We start from the raw sequence: 17,073 nt of genomic DNA, 5'->3' as shown, positions 1-17,073 counted from the left end.
GGGTTTTTTTTTTTTTTTTTTTTTTTTGAGAAGAGTGGTGACACCCAGCAGCACTCAGGTTACTCCTTGCTCAACTCTCAGAAATCACTCCTAGCAGGCTTGGGAACCACATGCAAGGGATTGAACCCAGGTCGGGTTTGCAAAGCAAACTCCCTACCTGCTATACTATTGCTCTAGTCTCAGATAGTTTGACTTTTTTTAAGGACATAGCTCTTGGGACCAAGTGAGATAAATTAATGGGCCAAGAGTATATTTTGAATGTCAGAGGCCCAGGTTTGAGCCCTAGTATCACATATTTCCTTGAGCATCATTGAAAGCAACCGGTGAACACCAGGTGTCATCGAAAAGGGGCACCCTTTGTGGATAATGCTCAGCAGTAGAACACTTGCTTTCGCAGGATATGATCTCTAGCATTGTGAGTTAATAAAGAAATTAGTTCTCCCTGAGTGTTTACATCCATGTTTCTCAGCGTTTTTCTGCCTTTTATTCACTTCTCCCCTCTGGGAATATCCTAGGGGTTAAATGCCTCCCCCTATTCTTATCCTGCCCCACCTAAGAAACACTGGTTTAAATGATAATATCCTTGGAACCAACACAAAGTCTTCTGGTCAGCTATTTAACACAAAAGTTACTTTCCTTCAAATTGGAACATAAAAAGAAAGCTAGTAGGACAAGATTTAGGATAAAGAAACCACATATTAAAAAAAAAGAAATCACATATTGTCAATGAAGATTAGTCTGGAAACCCTGATTAGATTTTTTATTTTGATATTTAGAAACTTTTGAAAGTACTTTTTACTAAATATTAACACCCTCTGTCTATATCAGTTCCTGGGACTAGTATCTTAATTTTATAAATATTTTGGAACTAAGTTTTGTGATGATTTCTACATCCTACTTAACAAAATTGAAGAGTCCAGAGTTTAGTTTTTTTCAAGGCCAATCAGAATTCCTCCTGGGGAGGTGAATGGCCTTTGTCATTAAATTGTTATGCAAGAAGTGCCTTGAAAGAAATGTCTTTGGACCTCATGACTGGATTTCAGGCCAACCAGAAGGGCAGCACTTTGAAAGTCCAGGCGGGCACTCTCCCTGCCCTTCCCCCCAGGTTCTCCACATACACATGAAAGGCTTGCTATTGAGCCATGGCCCCAGAGAAATATCTTTGTATCTATAAGTCTCCTGCTACCATTCTAGTTTACCAGGCAATTCTAGCAAACTCTTCTGAATTGAATTACTCACCAAGAAGGCTGCAGGAAAATCCCCAAATCTGGCTCTATTGTGCTGAGTTCCCACCCCCTGCCTGCTAACTTGGCATGTGTATCAATTTGCACAGCCTTGAAAAGTGTTTAGTTTGGGAAACTTGCTCCCAGAATCTTGGGTTTTAATTTCGTCCTGGAGTGTATTTGACAAGAATGATACAGCTTTGTAGCCAGTTATAGGAGGCAAGTTTTTTCCAGAACAGTGAAGTCTGTTTCTTGAATTGTATCCAAAGGTTTTGCTTTGGAAAGATACTGAGTGGACAGTAGAAAAACATATCCAAACAGTCCTGTATGCACTCTGAGAACTAAGATGAAGATTGCCTAGCTTGCTGCCAAGTTTCTGTAAGTATTAAATGCTCATTGTGTACCTAACACTTTGTCTGGTTACCAATGGTATTAAGATTGCTCCCTTCATAATAAGGGCAGAAAGCATGACAATGGGAAGAGGCTAAAATAGTAGATTTTTTAATTCCCTCACTGCAGTTTAATCATTACAGGAGGGTGGTGTCTCAGCTGTTTGTTTATACAGAGTTAGCATCCAGCTACTTTAAGGCTTGCTTGCACTTTCATAGATTGTTCCATTGAGTAGTTTTTGCCTAGCCTTTGAATCCTGGTTACAGTATGAGTTTCTCATGTCCTGTGGCTCCTGGTTCTATTTTAACTATTCTAAACTGTAGTGATGATGGTATTACCAAGTGCCTAGGAGCATTTTCTGGGGATAGCAGAGATCTGGAGGAGTTGGTGCATGCTTGAGATAAGTTCTGCACAACCAGAGCTGTCCTTACAAGTTTCTGTCTTCCTGTAAATTCAGCACTGGTAGTTCTCACTGGTCTTTGAGCCATCAGCAGCATCTATGAATCTGTGAACAATGCAGATTCTGACTTCCTATCCAGGTAACTAAACTAGACTGAAGTGATCTGCAAAGTATATTTGGGAGAAGCTTTCTTAGGACATATTCCTAGCTAGCTTGGAGGGCCATGTGTGATGCCAAAAATAGAACCTGGATCGAGGCAAGCAGTTTACAACCCCTCTTTTAAGCAAACCAGTACTGGTCATCTCTATTGTTTTTGGCTATTATTACTTAACCTACATTTGAAGGAGGATTCTCATCTGGCAGTACTCAGGCTTATTCCTGGCAGGGTCAGTGGACCATATAGAAAGGTTAGAATTGAACCAAGTCAGCTACATGCAAAGCAAACATCATTGTACTCCAGCCCCTCTTGCCTTGTTTTGTTTTGTTGGTCACACCCAATGGGGTTACTCCTGGCTGTGGGGTCAGAAATCGCTCCTGGCTTAAGGGGCCATATGGGACACTGGGGATCGAACCACACAGCCTGTCCTAGGCTAGCACCAGCAAGACAACATCTTACTGCTCCGTGCCACCACTCCGGCCTCCCCCTTTTGCCTTTTTGTTTTGGTTTTTGGGTCACACCCAGCAGCGCTCAGGGGTTACTCCTGGCTCTATGATCAGAAATTGCTCCTGGCAGGCTCGGGGGACCATATGGGATGCCAGGATTCGAACCACCGACCTACATGCAAGGCAAATGCCTTACCTCCATGCTATCTCTCCGGCTGCCTTTTTTGTTTTGTTTTGTTTTTGTTTTTGGGGGCCACACCCGATGTTGCTCAGGGGTTACTCCTGGCTGTCTGCTCAGAAATAGCTCCTGGCAGGCACGGGGGACCATATGGGACACAGGGATTCGAACCAACCACCTTTGGTCCTGGATCTGCTGTTTGCAGGGCAAACACCGCTGTGCTATCTCTCCGGGCCCTGCCTTTTTTTTTTTTAATATCCCACAAATGAGTGATTATCCTATGACAATCCCTCTCCCTCTGATTCACTTCACTCATCATAATACTCCCCATATCTGTCCATGTATTAAAATTTGATCATTTGGGGGCCAGAGATATAGCATGGAGGTAGGGCATTTGCCTTGCATGCAGAAGGACAGTGGTTCGAATCCCGGGATCCCATATGGATCCCCCGAGCCTGCCAGGAGCGATTTCTGAGCGTAGAGCCAGGAGCAACCCATGAGTGCTGCCGTGTGACCCAAAAACCAAAAAAAAAAAAAAGAAATGATCGTTTCATTTTTCCTAATGCATAGTATTCCATTGTTTAGATGTATGATACTTTTTTTTTTTTTCTGGAGAAAAACTGGGTTCTGAAAATAAAGTCATACATGATACTCTGGTAACAGTATTGCTAACTACAGTACCTTAAAGGAAAAAATGGGGAGAGACAGAAGAAAAATGTCTGCCATAGAGACAGATTGGGGGAGGAGCAGGAGGAAAGCTGGGGACATTGGTAGTGGGAAATGTGTCATGGTGGATGGGTGTTGGAATGTTGAATGACTGAAACTCAATCATGAACTGTATAATTGTGTGTGTAAAGGGAGGAAGACAAGCACTGGAGGGCCAGAGATAGGATAGCAGAGTAAGGGCTTGCCTTGTGTGTGGCCAACCTGGGTTTAATCCCCAGTATTCCCATACATGGTCTCCAGAACACTTCCAGAAGTGATCCTTCAGCACAGGTAGGAGTAGCCCCTGGTATCAGTATCAGTGTGGCCCAAAATAAAAAGACAAGCATTTTCCCCCTTCACTTTCTGACCCATATGTATGTTTTAGTCCTTTACATCTGATGATCGTTTCATTAAAAGCAGACATGTAGGGGCCGGGCGGTGGCGCTGGAGGTAAAGGTGCCTGCCTTGCCTGCGCTAGCCTAGGACGGACCGCGGTTCGATACCCCGGCATCCCATATGGTCCCCCAAGAAGCCAGGAGCAACTTCTGAGCGCATAGCCAGGAGTAACCCCTGAGCGTCACAGGGTGTGGCCCAAAAACCAAAAAAAAAAAAAGCAGACATGTACCCGGAGAGATTGCACAGCGGCGTTTGCCTCGCAAGCAGCTGATCCAGGACCAAAGGTGGTTGGTTCGAATCCCGGTGTCCCATATGGTCCCCTGTGCCTGCCAGGAGCTATTTCTGAGCAGACAGCCAGGAGTAACCCCTGAGCACCGCCGGGTGTGGCACAAAAAAAAACAAACAAAAAAAAAAGCAGACATGTCAGAACAGCTTTTTTTTGGGGGGGGGGCCACACCTGACTCTAGGCTGAGAAATCGCCCCTGGCAGACATGGGATATACGGGATCCCGGGATTCGAACCACCATCCTTCTGCATAAAAGGCAAATGCCCCACATCCATGCTATCTCTCTGGCCCCATCAGAACATCTTTCTAATAAACTGCGCACACTGCTGTTTATCGTGGATTTTGGTATTAGGTCTCCTCTATTCCATGCTGGGGTAGGAGAGCAGGGTAAGGATAAACACAAAATAGAACAATACCCTTGTTGCCTTTCTTCTGATCACTGCTTTCATTCTGATTGCCTCGTTCTGCCCCGTGTTGCTTTCTGTCCCATTATCTAAACCAGCATCTTGCTAAATAGCTGTATCTGGGTCATTCAGTCTGTTACCTGACATCAGCTGCTGTTGCAAATTGGTGGGGAGGGGGTTGAGATATGTCAGAGGTACTCAAGGTGTATTCCTGGCTCTTTTAGGGATCCTGATAAGACTCAAGGGACCATAAGGGGTACTGGGAATTGAACGCGTGTCAGGCAAGAGCCCATGTTGTACTTAATTGAACAAACTTTAGTAAGCTTTGCAAGACCCTAAATTGAGGGTTGCCAAAGGAGGCTTCATGTTGTGGGTATAAAAATCTTACCTTTTGGGCCGGAGAGATAGCATGGAGGTAAGGCGTTTGCCTTTCATGCAAGAGGTCATCGGTTCAAATCCCGGCGCCCCATATGCCCCATATGCCTGCCAGGAGCAATTTCTGAGCCTGGAGCCAGGAATAACCCCTGAGCACTTCCGGGTATGACCCAAAAAACAAACAAAAAAAAAAAATCTTACCTTTTGGGGTGAGAATGATTGCACGGTGGTAGGGCATCTGCCTTACACATGGCAACCCAGGATGGACCATGGGATTCAGTTCCCAACATTCCATATGGTCCCCCAAGCATGCCAGGAACAATTTCTGAGCTCCACCAAATGTGGCCTTAACTCTTTCCCTTAAGCTTTGAAGTCCAAGTCTACTTTCTACTCAGTCCCTATCAGATAATCCCGCCTTTCTTCCCTAATTAATAGCTTCTGTTTACCTTGATCAAAAAAATTTGTTTTGGGGCCGGGAAGGTGGCGCTACAGGTTAGGTGTCTGCCTTGCAAGCGGATGGACCGCGGTTCGATCCCCCGGTGTCCCATATGGTCCTCCCAAGCCAGGGGTGATTTCTGAGCACATAGCCAGGAGTAACCCCTGAGCGTCAAATGGGTGTGGCCCAAAAACCAAAAAAAAAAAAAAAAAAATTTGTTTTGTTTTTTGGGTCACACCCGGCAATGCTCAGGGGTTCCTCCTAGCTCTACGCTCAGACAGAAATAGCTCCTGGCAGGCTTCGTGGACCATATGGGATACCAGGATTCAAACCACCATCCTTCTGCATGCAAGGCCTTACTTCCATGCTATCTCTTCGACCCCCATCCAAAAATTTTATAGTCAAGCCTGATTATGTCTCCCTTCCCCCTATCATCCTACAATTTATCTTTTTTTCTAGATTTTGGGGGGGCACATCCGGTGACGCCCAGGGGTTACTCCTGGCAATGCACTCAAAAATCGCTCCTGGCTTGAGCATATGGGACATTGGGGATTGAGCCAAGGTCCAACTTGAATCAGCTGCATGCAAGGCAAATGCCCCCCCACTGCGCTATCACTCCGACCCCTCTTTCTAGATTTATATGCCCTCATATTCCCTGTAATTTACTTCCCAAAAGTGCGCTCTTCTTTCTTGATTTGTTTTTTTGTTTTTGTTTTTGTTTTTCTGGATCATATCCTGTGGTTCCCAGGAGCTACTCCAGGTGATTTTGGTGGTGGTAAGTGGACCATGCAGTACTGAGGATCTAAACTGAGCCTCCCATATAATAAAGCATGTACTCAGTCCACTGATTCATCTCTCTAGCCCCCAAAGACATGCTCTTCTTTTTTCTTTAGGACTTTCCTCTAGGAAAAATTTGCTTTTGCATGGAGCCTCATGCTATCAGTCTACTCAGATTTCTTCAATTTAAACTTAAGAAGTTCAGTTTACCTCTCCTACTGGACTTACTGTTCTCAGGGCTGGAGCCGTGGCACAAGCAGTATAGCGTCTGTCTGCCTTGCTCACGCTATCCTAGGAAAGGCTGCAGTTTAATATTTCCCTCTCCGACCCCAGCGTCCCATATGATCCCCCAAGCCAGGAGTGATTTCTGAGCGAATAGTCAGGAGTAACCCCTGAGCGTCACCAGGTGTGGCCGAAAATTTAAAAAAAAAAAAAAAAAAAGCCATTGTTTCAAGGCCAGAGCAATAGCACTGTGAATAAGGCCTTGCACTTGGCCAACCTGGGTTTTTTTCTCATCCCCCTCCCCCCTACCAGGAGTGATTTTTGACAGAGCCAGGAGTAATCCCTGAGCACTGTAGGGTGTGGCCCCAGAACAAAAAAAGACATTGTTCTTGTTTGGGGATTTTTGTACCAGTACTTAAATGATGTGGGTTTTATTTTAATTTTATTTTGGTACTGCATAGCTGATTCTTTTTTTTTTTTTTTTTTTTTGGGCCACACCCGTTTGACGCTCAGGGGTTACTCCTGGCTATGTGCTCAGAAATCGCCCCTGGCTTGGGGGGACCATATGGGACGCCTGGGGATCGAACCGCGGTTTGTTCCTTGGCTAGCGCTTGTAAGGCAGACACCTTACCTCTAGCGCCACCTTCCCGGCCCCTGCATAGCTGATTCTATGCTTGGGGATTACTCCTGGCAGGGTTCAGTGGGCCATATGAAACACTGAGGATCACACCCAGGCAAGACAGGCATCTTACCCATTGTACTATCTCTCTAGCCCCTTGAATGTTAATTTTAAAATTTGGGGCTTTTGGAGGCCAGAGAGATAGCATGGAGGTAAGGATGGTGGTTGGAATCCCAGCATCCCATATGGTCCCCTGAGTGCTGCCATTTGTGGCCCAAAAATTAAAAAGAGAAAACAAAATTGGGGACTTTTTTATTTCCAGACACTACATCTTACCAGTTGTATTTAAGATCCTTCTTTTTTGTTTTGATCCTTTTATTTTGGAGCACCTTTTATTTTGGTGCTTAGGACAGATTCCTGGCTCTGCCCTCAGGGATCACTCCTGGCAGGCTTGGGTGACTAGGGTGTTTGAGATTGAACCTGGGTAGACCAAGTGCAGGGTAAGTACCTTTTTACCCACTTACTATCTCTCCAGTTCAAGGCGCTTTCTTAAGGATGGGGGGGGGGGAACAAATACATGAAACCTCTCCCCGTGTTCAGTCTAGGTCTGGGTCACACCTCACACAGCCACCATAAGTGGCCTTGGGAGCCTTGAATACTATGCTCCCAAGGGATAGGGAAGCCCCATCAAATAAAATGAGACTCTTGGGGCTAGAGTAATTTCCCTAAGAACCTATATGGTGTCCTGAGCACCACCAGGAGTAATTCCTAGGGCCAGAGCCAGGCGCGCGCGCTTGCGCGCGCACACACACACACACACACACACACACACACACACACGGAGTCAGGGATCTAAATTGAGTTGGCTGTACTTAAGAGAGTGCTTCTCAAATAGTGAGGCGTGCCCCTGGCAGGCTCCAGGAACTTATGGGATGCTGGAATTCCAACCACCTTCCTTCTGCATGCAAGGCAAATGCCCTACCTCCATGCTATTTCTCTGGCCCCACCCCTGGGGCTTTTTGAAGGCACCTCACACTTTTTCAAAGCCTAAAACGGGACAGCCTGAGGGCAAATTGGCAGGTTCTACCAAGAAGGCACCATCGCCCTTGAGCTCATGGAAGAGGACAACACTGGGCCAGTTGCAGAGGCCCACCCCTCGATCCTCACCAAACCTCTGATGCCCTAGATGGGTGTAAATCTATTTCTCCTGCAGATCTGTTTCACCTGGACACTACTTTCTTTCTGTCCCTGGGTTGTTTAATCAGTTGCCAAGTCCTGTTGACTCTTCACAAAGATTACATCTCTTGCCTTCAGCATTCTGGCTCTTATCTCTTGCCTGGATGATTGCATCTCCCTGGCCTCTCCAAACTGGTTAGTGCTGCCTGAACTGTGCCCTCTGGGTCCCTTTGCCACATCCATATCAACACTGGCCCTTGATATTTTTCTTTTAAAGGAGAGAAATGTAGGGGCCAGAGAGATAGCATGGAGGTAAGGCACCAGAGAGAGAGAGAGAGAGAGAGAGAGAGAGAGAGAGAGAGAGAGAGAGAGAGAAATGTCATCTAGTGAACATTATTTTTGTTTTAGTTGTGGTTTTTGGGTCACACCCAGCAGCGCTCAGGGGTCACTGCTGGCCCTATGCTCAGAAATCGCTCCTGGCAGGCTCGGGGGACCATATGGGATGCCAGGATTTGAACCACCATCTTTCTGCATGCAAGTCAAATGCCCTACCTCCATGCTATATCTCCAGCTCTCTAGTGAACTAGTCCATTTGTTCTACACTTAAGAAAACAAACAAAACAAATTATGTTAAATAATTTGGTGAAAGCAGAGTGGTAAACTGGAATTTAAACCCATACAGAAGCTGATCTGCTCTACAGTTTCACCTACTCTTCATAAAAACCCTCTGAAACAAATTACTCAATTTCTTCCCCTCTCCTCCCCTTACCCCCCACCCCCCGCCCCCTGCTTTTTAAAGGCCACACACCCCAGTGCTAGGGGCTACTCCTGGCTTGGCACTCAGGGAGTTACTGTTGACAGAGCTGGGATGGAACAATGGTTGTTTTATGTAAAGCTGTGCTTCAGCCACTCGAGCTATCTCTTTGATTCTTCCATCATTTTATTTATTTATTTATTTGGTTACTGCTTCTTTCATAAAGCTTAAAGAATTATTATTCTCCAATTTAGAACTAAGTTCACAAGTTAGTTATAACTTTTTTTTTGTTTGCTTCTTTGTTTTAATAGTTTGAGTTTTTTTTATTTGGTTTTTATTGTGGGGGGGGTCACACCAGTAATGCTCAGGGGTTACTCCTGGCTATGTGCTCAGAAATCACTCCTGGCTTGGGGGACCATATGGGACACCGAGGGATCAAACCACGGTTCATCCTAGGCTAGTGCATGCAAGGCCAATGCCTTACCACTTGTGCCACCGCTCCAGCCCGTATTTTTTGGGGGGTGGGGTCTCACCAGGCTCAATGCTGGAGGTCACTCCCTACAGATGTTTGTGGGGACCATTAGCTATGCCTAGGATCTAAACCCCACTCCAACATGCAAAGCATGAGCTCAGCCCTTTAAAGTGTTTCTGACCTCGTAATATTCCTACCTGTTGTGAACCTACTAAATGGACACCAGTCTTCCCACAGCTGCCCTGCACACACTAGAGCTGTGAGTGTGAACAGAAATCAACCTGCAGAGTAGTTGCCTTGCAGGCAACTGAAAATACAGTGGCAGATAATGCTCAAGTAGCAGCAACTACGAGTCAGACAAGCCTGTTTCTAGTTGTAGTCAGGAATGTGTTGCACTGCAGTGATTTCAGTGTTTGCTCTTCTCCCTGGCCTCATTCTCACTGGGCAGTAAGCCTCTGCACCGCCCCCAAGCTGCCCCAAGTGACTTTCCTCAATTCCACTCATAGCCACCTATCTACACACCACCTAGGGAGGCAGTGTTGGGTCAGGCTGGGTGTTCAGGCCCACTTTCGGGTTTTCCTTCTGGAACTGGAGTAAAGGATCAGAGCTTAGTGGCTCACTGCTGCATTTCTCCTGTGAAAAGACTGAGGGGCATAAAGACAGGACACTAACAAAACAGGACTTTGAACCTACATTCCCTGCAGCACACTCACTGTCTAGGCCACTACTCACATCTGGCAGAAGCAGGTAAGTGGAGTACCGACCAAGCTTTAATGGTCTTTTAAATTTTGTTTTGTTTTGTTTTTGGTACCACACCTAGTGACTCAGGACTTACCCCTGGATCTATGCTTAGACATCACTCCTGGCCGGCTTGAGGGACCATATAGGGTGCTGGGGATTGGCCATGTGCAAGCAAGCATTGTATCTGCTGTACTATATTATTTCTCCAGCCCTTCTTTTTTTTTGGGGGGGAGGGGGGGTTCACACCTGGCAGCACTCAGAGGTTCCTTCTGGCTCAGAAATCGCTCCTGGTAGGCTCGGGGGACCAAATGGGATGCCGGGATTCGAACCACCGTCCTGCATGCAAGGCAAATACCCTACCTCCATGCTATCTCTCTGGCTCTTCTGATAGGTCTTTTGGACACAAACTCAGAAAAGGTGGGAGCAGCCAGGTAGTAGCATTTGTTCCTCACTTGCCTGAGTAACAAGGCAAGGAATTGGGACACTTGGGGGACAGCCTCTGAAGCAGGAAGTGTGCTCTTTCTCCACTCAGCAGGGTCTGTTTGCTCTTCGGAGGAGAGGAAATGATCTTCATGCTGGTTCCTCCTCACAATGTGGAGAGACAAGGCTGCTGATGGGCCACTACCTGTCTCACAAGTGAGAGTGAGGGAGTCCGCTGTTGGCCCCTGGTTGGAATGGGGCTGGCACACTTCCCTTGTGAGCAGCTTATGGTTCTGATGGAGATACAGGCAGGTAAAGACTGTAACTGGGGATTCATGGCTGCACAGAGGAGGAAATCTTTGCCAAGAGATGGGGAAAGAGTTCTGGGTAAGTTGTGTGAAAGGCTCAGATCCAAGAGACAGTGACGTGGCAGCAGAGAAGTGGAAGAGGGCGCTACACTCCACAGCCAAGTGGAGGTGCATAGCGGCAGGCTGGTTACAAAGTGGGGCCAGACTTATTCTTTTTTTTTTTTTTTTGTGGTTTTTGGGTCACACCCGGCAGTGCTCAGGGGTTATTCCTGGCTCCAGGCTCAGAAATTGCTCCTGGCAGGCACGGGGGACCATATGGGGCGCCGGGATTTGAACCGATGACCTCCTGCATGAAAGGCAAACGCCTTACCTCCATGCTATCTCTCCGGCCAGACTTATTCTGTCCTCTCAGAGTCTGTGGAGAATGAGTGTGAGGAGAGTCATGCCATAGGTAAAGTTAGGCTGTGGGATGTACAGGGCCAGGGAATGGCGCTAGTGTGATTGCAGAGTGATGAGAAAGGAAGTGGTAGTTCAGTGATCCCTGAGATAAAAAAAGACCCTGTGTTTTTCTCAACCCATTTCAGATCAGTGATTTTATAAAACACAGTAGGAATGGGTTACTAGGAAAAAATGTGTGCGTGTGTCACGTGGTCTATCACTGAACTGAGTGACAGCCCCTAGCAAGGGATTCCCTTTGATGTTACGGGTCCCTGAGCCTGAGCAACTCCTGGATGTATCTAAGCTACAGGCAGGTACATGCCCAGCTGCTCTTTACAGAATAGAATTTGCAGGGGTCGGAGCAGTAGCACAGTAGTAGGGTATTTACCTTGCAAGTGGCTGATCCAGAAAGGAGCCGGGTTCGATCCCTGGAATATACTGTCCCCTAAGCCTGCCAAGTGCGCGATTTCTTTCTTTTTTTTTTTTTTTTTGGTTTTTGGGCCACACCCGGTCTACTCAGAAATAGCTCCTGGCAAGCACGGGGGACCATATGGGACACCGGGATTCGAATCAACCACCTTTGATCCTGGATCGGCTGCTTGCAAGGCAAACGCCGCTGTGCTATCTCTCCAGGCCCCCAAGTGCGATTTCTAAGCGCAAAGCCAGGAGTAACCCCTGAGCACAGCCTGGTGTGGCCCACCCAAAAGACAAAACAAAATAAAAAAAGAATAGAATCTGCAGTGGTGTGGGAAGGAAGGGCAGCTGGAGAGATGCAGGACTAACCGGGGTTCACCAGAGCAGTCTGTACTGGAGGGGCTCTTTCTGCCAAGCAGGATGATCCCACTCATGATATTCCCACAGGAGAGAGAAGCTCAGGTTTCACCCCGTATCTGCCTCCTGACGGTAGCTACTCCATCTCTGCACTTGCCTTTCTTCTGCCACAGACCTTCAGGTGTGAGGAGTGTTCTTGATTCTTTTTTTTTTTTTTTTTTTCCCACTTGCCAAAACCTGGGGTCGATGTTCTTGTTTCTTTTTTTTTTTTTTTTTTTTTGTTTGTTTTTTGGGCCACACCCGGCGGTGCTCAGGAGTTACTCCTGGCTGTCTGCTCAGAAATAGCTCCTGGCAGGCACGGGGGACCATATGGGACACCGGGATTCGAACCAACCACCTTTGGTCCTGGATCTGCTGTTTGCAAGGTAAACACCGCCGTGCTATATCTCCGGGCCTGTTCTTGATTCTTTTAAGGAGACTGTCATCAAGTCCCTGCTTCTTTTTTTTTTTTTTTTTTTTTTTTTTTTTTTTTTTTTTTTTTTGGTTTTTGGGCCACACCCGTTTGACGCTCAGGGGTTACTCCTGGCTATGTGCTCAGAAATCGCCCCTGGCTTGGGTGGACCATATGGGACGCCGGGGGATCGAACCGAGGTCCTTCCTTGGCTAGCGCTTGCAAGGCAGACACCTTACCTCCAGCGCCACCTACCCGGCCCCAAGTCCCTGCTTCTTGTAGTCTCCAAAGTTCTTTCCTGGGGCTAAGACAATAGCTGGGGACTCAAGCACTTGCTTGGCATGCACAATGCTCTGGGCCCGATGCCCAACACCACATGGCTTCCTGAGCACCAAGAGTGCTTGATGTCCCCAGCACCCCTGGGGAGGCCCAAAACAAGACAAGTTATTTCTCAACTGGTTCTGGGTCACCCTCCCACCACACTAATTTCCCCCTCTCCATTCATAGCTGTGTATGAATGGCTGACCTTGGGCTGGAGAGATAGCATGGAGGTAAAGCATTTGCCTTGCATGCAGAAGGTCGGTGGTTCAAATCCCGACATCCCACATGGTCCCCTGAGCCTGCCAGGAGCGATTTCTGAGCATAGAGCCAGGAGTAACCCCTGAGTGATGCCAGGTATGACCCAAAAACAAAACAAAACAAAAGAATGGCTGACCTTGAGATTTCCTTTTCTCAACCCATCCTTCCAGATTCCTTTTCCCAGAGCAGTTTTTCCACTTAACACATTACGTTTTCTTACTTCCTACAGTACCCAATTTGTGTTTTTGCTTAATTTTGGAGAGAGGAGGGGCAGACTATTCTGCAGTCTGCATGGTGTTCACACCCATCCTGACCTATCTTTGCTGCCTTTCTCACCCATATTTTTCCATGGGGCCTGAACCCTCAGGCTGGGCTTCCTGGGCCATTTATCCACACTGTCCTCTTACCTGGCTATAGGCTCTGACATCGCACCTGGCTTGGGGGGATCATATGGGATGCCAGGGATTGAACCGAGGTCCATCCTGGGTCAGCCTCATATGGAGGAAATCTCAAAGGGATAGAGCAGAGGTATTGCATGCAGAAACCTCTGATTCAATCCCACACATACTACAGTACTGATACCCAGCAGCACATGGTGCCAGGAGTGACCCTTAAACACCAAATAGGAAACAAGTATTGACAAGTGCGGCCCCCTAAAGTAGGGGCCTGTGAAGATGGCTCCAAGGTTTCGAGCCCAAGCTTTGCAAAGGGTGCCCAAGTTCCATCTCTGGCACCCCATCATCCCACAAGCACCATTAGGAGTAACTCTGGACTCCACTGGTTGTGTTCTCCAAAAAAACGTAGAGCCAGAGCAATATTACAGTGAGTAGGGCATTTACCTTGCACACAGCTGTCCCGGGTTTGATCACTGGCATCCATATGGTTTTCCCAAGCCAGAAGTAACTCCTGAACACCAATGGTTATGGCTCCAAAACAAAACAACAAAAACAAGGTGTGTGCACTAATACTGAGCCAACATCTGGGGTCAGATTTTAGGAATGTGTTATTCTCGATTGCAACCTGGTAAAAAGGGGTTACTGGAATGGGTAATTGAAGATATGAGAGATTGAGAGGTCTTCCCTTACATGGATGCACATGCATATTTCTTTTTTTTTTTTTTTTTTGTCCACACCTGGCTGTACTCAGGGGTTACTCCTGGCTGTCTGCTCAGAAATAGCTCCTGGCGGGGCTGGAGAGATAGCATGGAGGTAAGGCGTTTGCCTTTCATGCAGGAGGTCATCGGTTCGAATCCCAGCATCCCATATGGTCCCCCGTGCCTGCCAGGAGCAATTTCTGAGCATGGAGCCAGGAGTAACTCCTGAGCACTGCCGGGTGTGACCCAAAAACTCAAAAAAAAAAAAAAAAAAAAAAAAAAAAGCTCCTGGCAGGCACGAGGGACCATATGGGACACCGGGATTCGAACCAACCACCTTAGGTCCTGGATCGTCTGCTTGCAAGGCAAACACTGCTGTGCTATCTCTCTGGGCCCACACATGCATATTTCTTCCTTCCTTCCTTTCTTTTTTTTTGGGGGGGGGGTCACACCCGGCATCGGTGCTCAGGGGTTACTCCTGGCTCTACGCTCAAATCTCTCCTGGCAGGTTCTGGGGACCATATGGGATGCCAGAATCTGAACCACCATCCGCTGCATGCAAGGCAAACGCCCTACCTCCATGTTATCTCTGCCCCCCCCTTTATTTGGCCCCCTTTTTTGTTTTTTTGGGCCACACTCAATGACACTTGGGTTACTCCTGGCTATGCGCTCAGAAATTGCTCCTGGATTGGAGGACCATGTGGGACACCAGCGCCAGCAAGACAGATGACTTACTGCTCTGTGCCAATGCTCTGGCCTTTCTTTTGCTTGCTTACTTTTTCTTTTTCTTTCTTTCTCCCTTCTTTTCCTTCTTTCCTACTTTAGTTTCTTTCCTCCTTTATTCTTTCTTTTCTTTGGTGCTTCCATCCTTTCTTTTCTCTCTTTTTTTCTTTCTTTCTTTTTTTTTTTTTTTTTTTTTTTGGTTTTGGGGTTTGGGTCACACCCGGAAGCACTCAGGGGTTACTCCTGGCTCTATGCTCAGAAATCGCTCCTGGCAGGCTTGAGAGACCATATGGGATCCCGGGATTTGAACCACTGTCCTTCTACATGCAAGGCAATCACCTTACCTCCATGCTATCTCTCAGCCCCTTTCTTATTTATTTATTTATTTATTTTTAGTTTTTGGGCCACACCCGGTGGTGCTCAGGGCTTACTCCTGGCTCTATGCTCAGAAATCGCTCCTGGCAGGCACGGGGGACCATATGGGACACCGGGATTCGAACCAACCACCTTAGGTTCTGGATCGGCTGCTTGCAAGGCAAACACCGCTGTGCTATCTCTCCGGGCCCTCTCAGCCCCTTTCTTTCTCTCTTCTCTTCCTCTTTTCATTACCACATGTAAAATTGCAAACAAACAATTCCCAAAATGAAATAACTCAGTATCATGATCAGATTTTGTTTCCAGAAACAATTGTATGGAGCCTCTGCTATATGACTAGATTATTTTTGTTGATAGTTTTTTGTTTTTGTTTTGTTTGAAGTTGGGGACCAAGTGACCTTGTAATTCTGGGAGTCCACTCACACACAAAATATACACTTTATTCTTGAAGTCATACTTCCCCAAATGCAAGATTATTTTTTTTTTTCTAACCACAAGAGTATTTTGGAAGGGGCTTCACCCAGTTATGCTCAGAGTTTACTTTTGGTTCTGCACTGCGGTTCAAGGAATCTGGGGATTGAACCCAAGTTGGCCCCATGCAAGGCAAGTGCCTACTTGGTGTAGGTGTAGTATCTCTCTAGCCCCTCACACCAGATACTTTTTAAATTAATGTAATGACAGTGAATTACAAGGTTACAAAGTTATTCATGATTCAGTTTCTGTCATACAATGTTCTTCCTTCCTCTTTCTTTCTTTCTTTCTTTCTTTTTCTTCTTTCTTCTTTCTTTCTTTCTCTTTCTTTCTTTCTTTCTTCTTTTCTTTCTTTCTTCTTTCTTTCTTTTCTTTCTTTCTTTCTTTCTTTTCTTCTTTTCTTTCTCTTTTTCTTTCTTTCTTCTTTCTTTCTTTCTTTCTTTCTTCTTTCTTTCTTTCTTTCTTTCTTTCTGTCTGTCTTTCTTTTTCTTTCTTTTTCTTTCTTTCTTTCTTTCTTTCTTTCTTTCTTTCTTTCTCTTCCTTCCTTCCTTTCTTTCTGTCTTTTGTCATATAATGTTTTTGGGGGGGCTGGTTTTTGGGCCACACCTGGTGACACTCAGGGGTTACTCTTTAGTAACCCCCTTGCTAGTGTCCACTTCCCTTCATCAATGTCCCTTTCCAACTTCACCAGTTTCCCTCTCTCTTGTCTTCCATTCTGCCTTTCTAGCAGGAACATTTTTCTTTTCTTTTAGGCACTTTTAGTTTGCAGTACTATTGCTAAGAGGGTATCAGCATGTCACATTATCTTCGTTTAGTACTCAGTTCTTTTTTTTGGGGGGGGCCACACCCGGCGGTACTCAGGGGTTACTCCTGGCTGTCTGCTCAGAAATAGCTCCTGGCAGGCACGGGGACCATATGGGACACCGGGATTCGAACCAACCACCTTTGGTCCTGGATCGGCTGTTTGCAAGGCAAACGCCGCTGTGCTATCTCTCTGGGCCCAGTACTCAGTTCTTGTCCAGAGTAATTACTTCCCTATATCATTGTCATATTAGTTCCTTCCCTGTCCTGTCTCCCCTCCCTCTCTCTCTCTCTCTCTCTCTCTCTCTCCTCTCTCTCTCTCTCTCTCTCTATCTCTATCTCTATATATATATATATATATATATATATATATATATATATATATATATATATATATAGTTTGTTTATTTTGTTTTTGTTTTTGGGTCACACCGGCTCAGGGGTTACTCCTGGCTCTGTGCTCCTGACAGGCTTGGGGGACCATAG

The 17,073-nt window shown here is 46.4% G+C and overlaps 1 protein-coding gene across 2 annotated transcripts in view; it reads left to right on the top strand.

Moving 5' to 3' along the window:
• The first annotated feature begins 1,359 nt into the window (after window positions 1-1,359).
• The window catches only part of SLC25A18 (solute carrier family 25 member 18), a 35,072-nt gene continuing 19,358 nt past the window's right edge, over window positions 1,360-17,073 (top strand). For both annotated transcript variants that reach the window (XM_049783534.1, XM_049783533.1), the window contains exon 1: window positions 1,360-1,601. The gene's annotated coding sequence lies outside the window, so the exon portion shown is untranslated. The remainder of the gene's footprint in view (window positions 1,602-17,073) is intronic.

This window comes from Suncus etruscus, chromosome 11 (genome assembly GCF_024139225.1).
Source record: "Suncus etruscus isolate mSunEtr1 chromosome 11, mSunEtr1.pri.cur, whole genome shotgun sequence".
NCBI lineage: Eukaryota > Metazoa > Chordata > Mammalia > Eulipotyphla > Soricidae > Suncus > Suncus etruscus.
The sequence above is the reverse complement of the archived record's forward strand: the minus strand, read 5'-3'. Positions and strand labels throughout refer to the sequence as shown.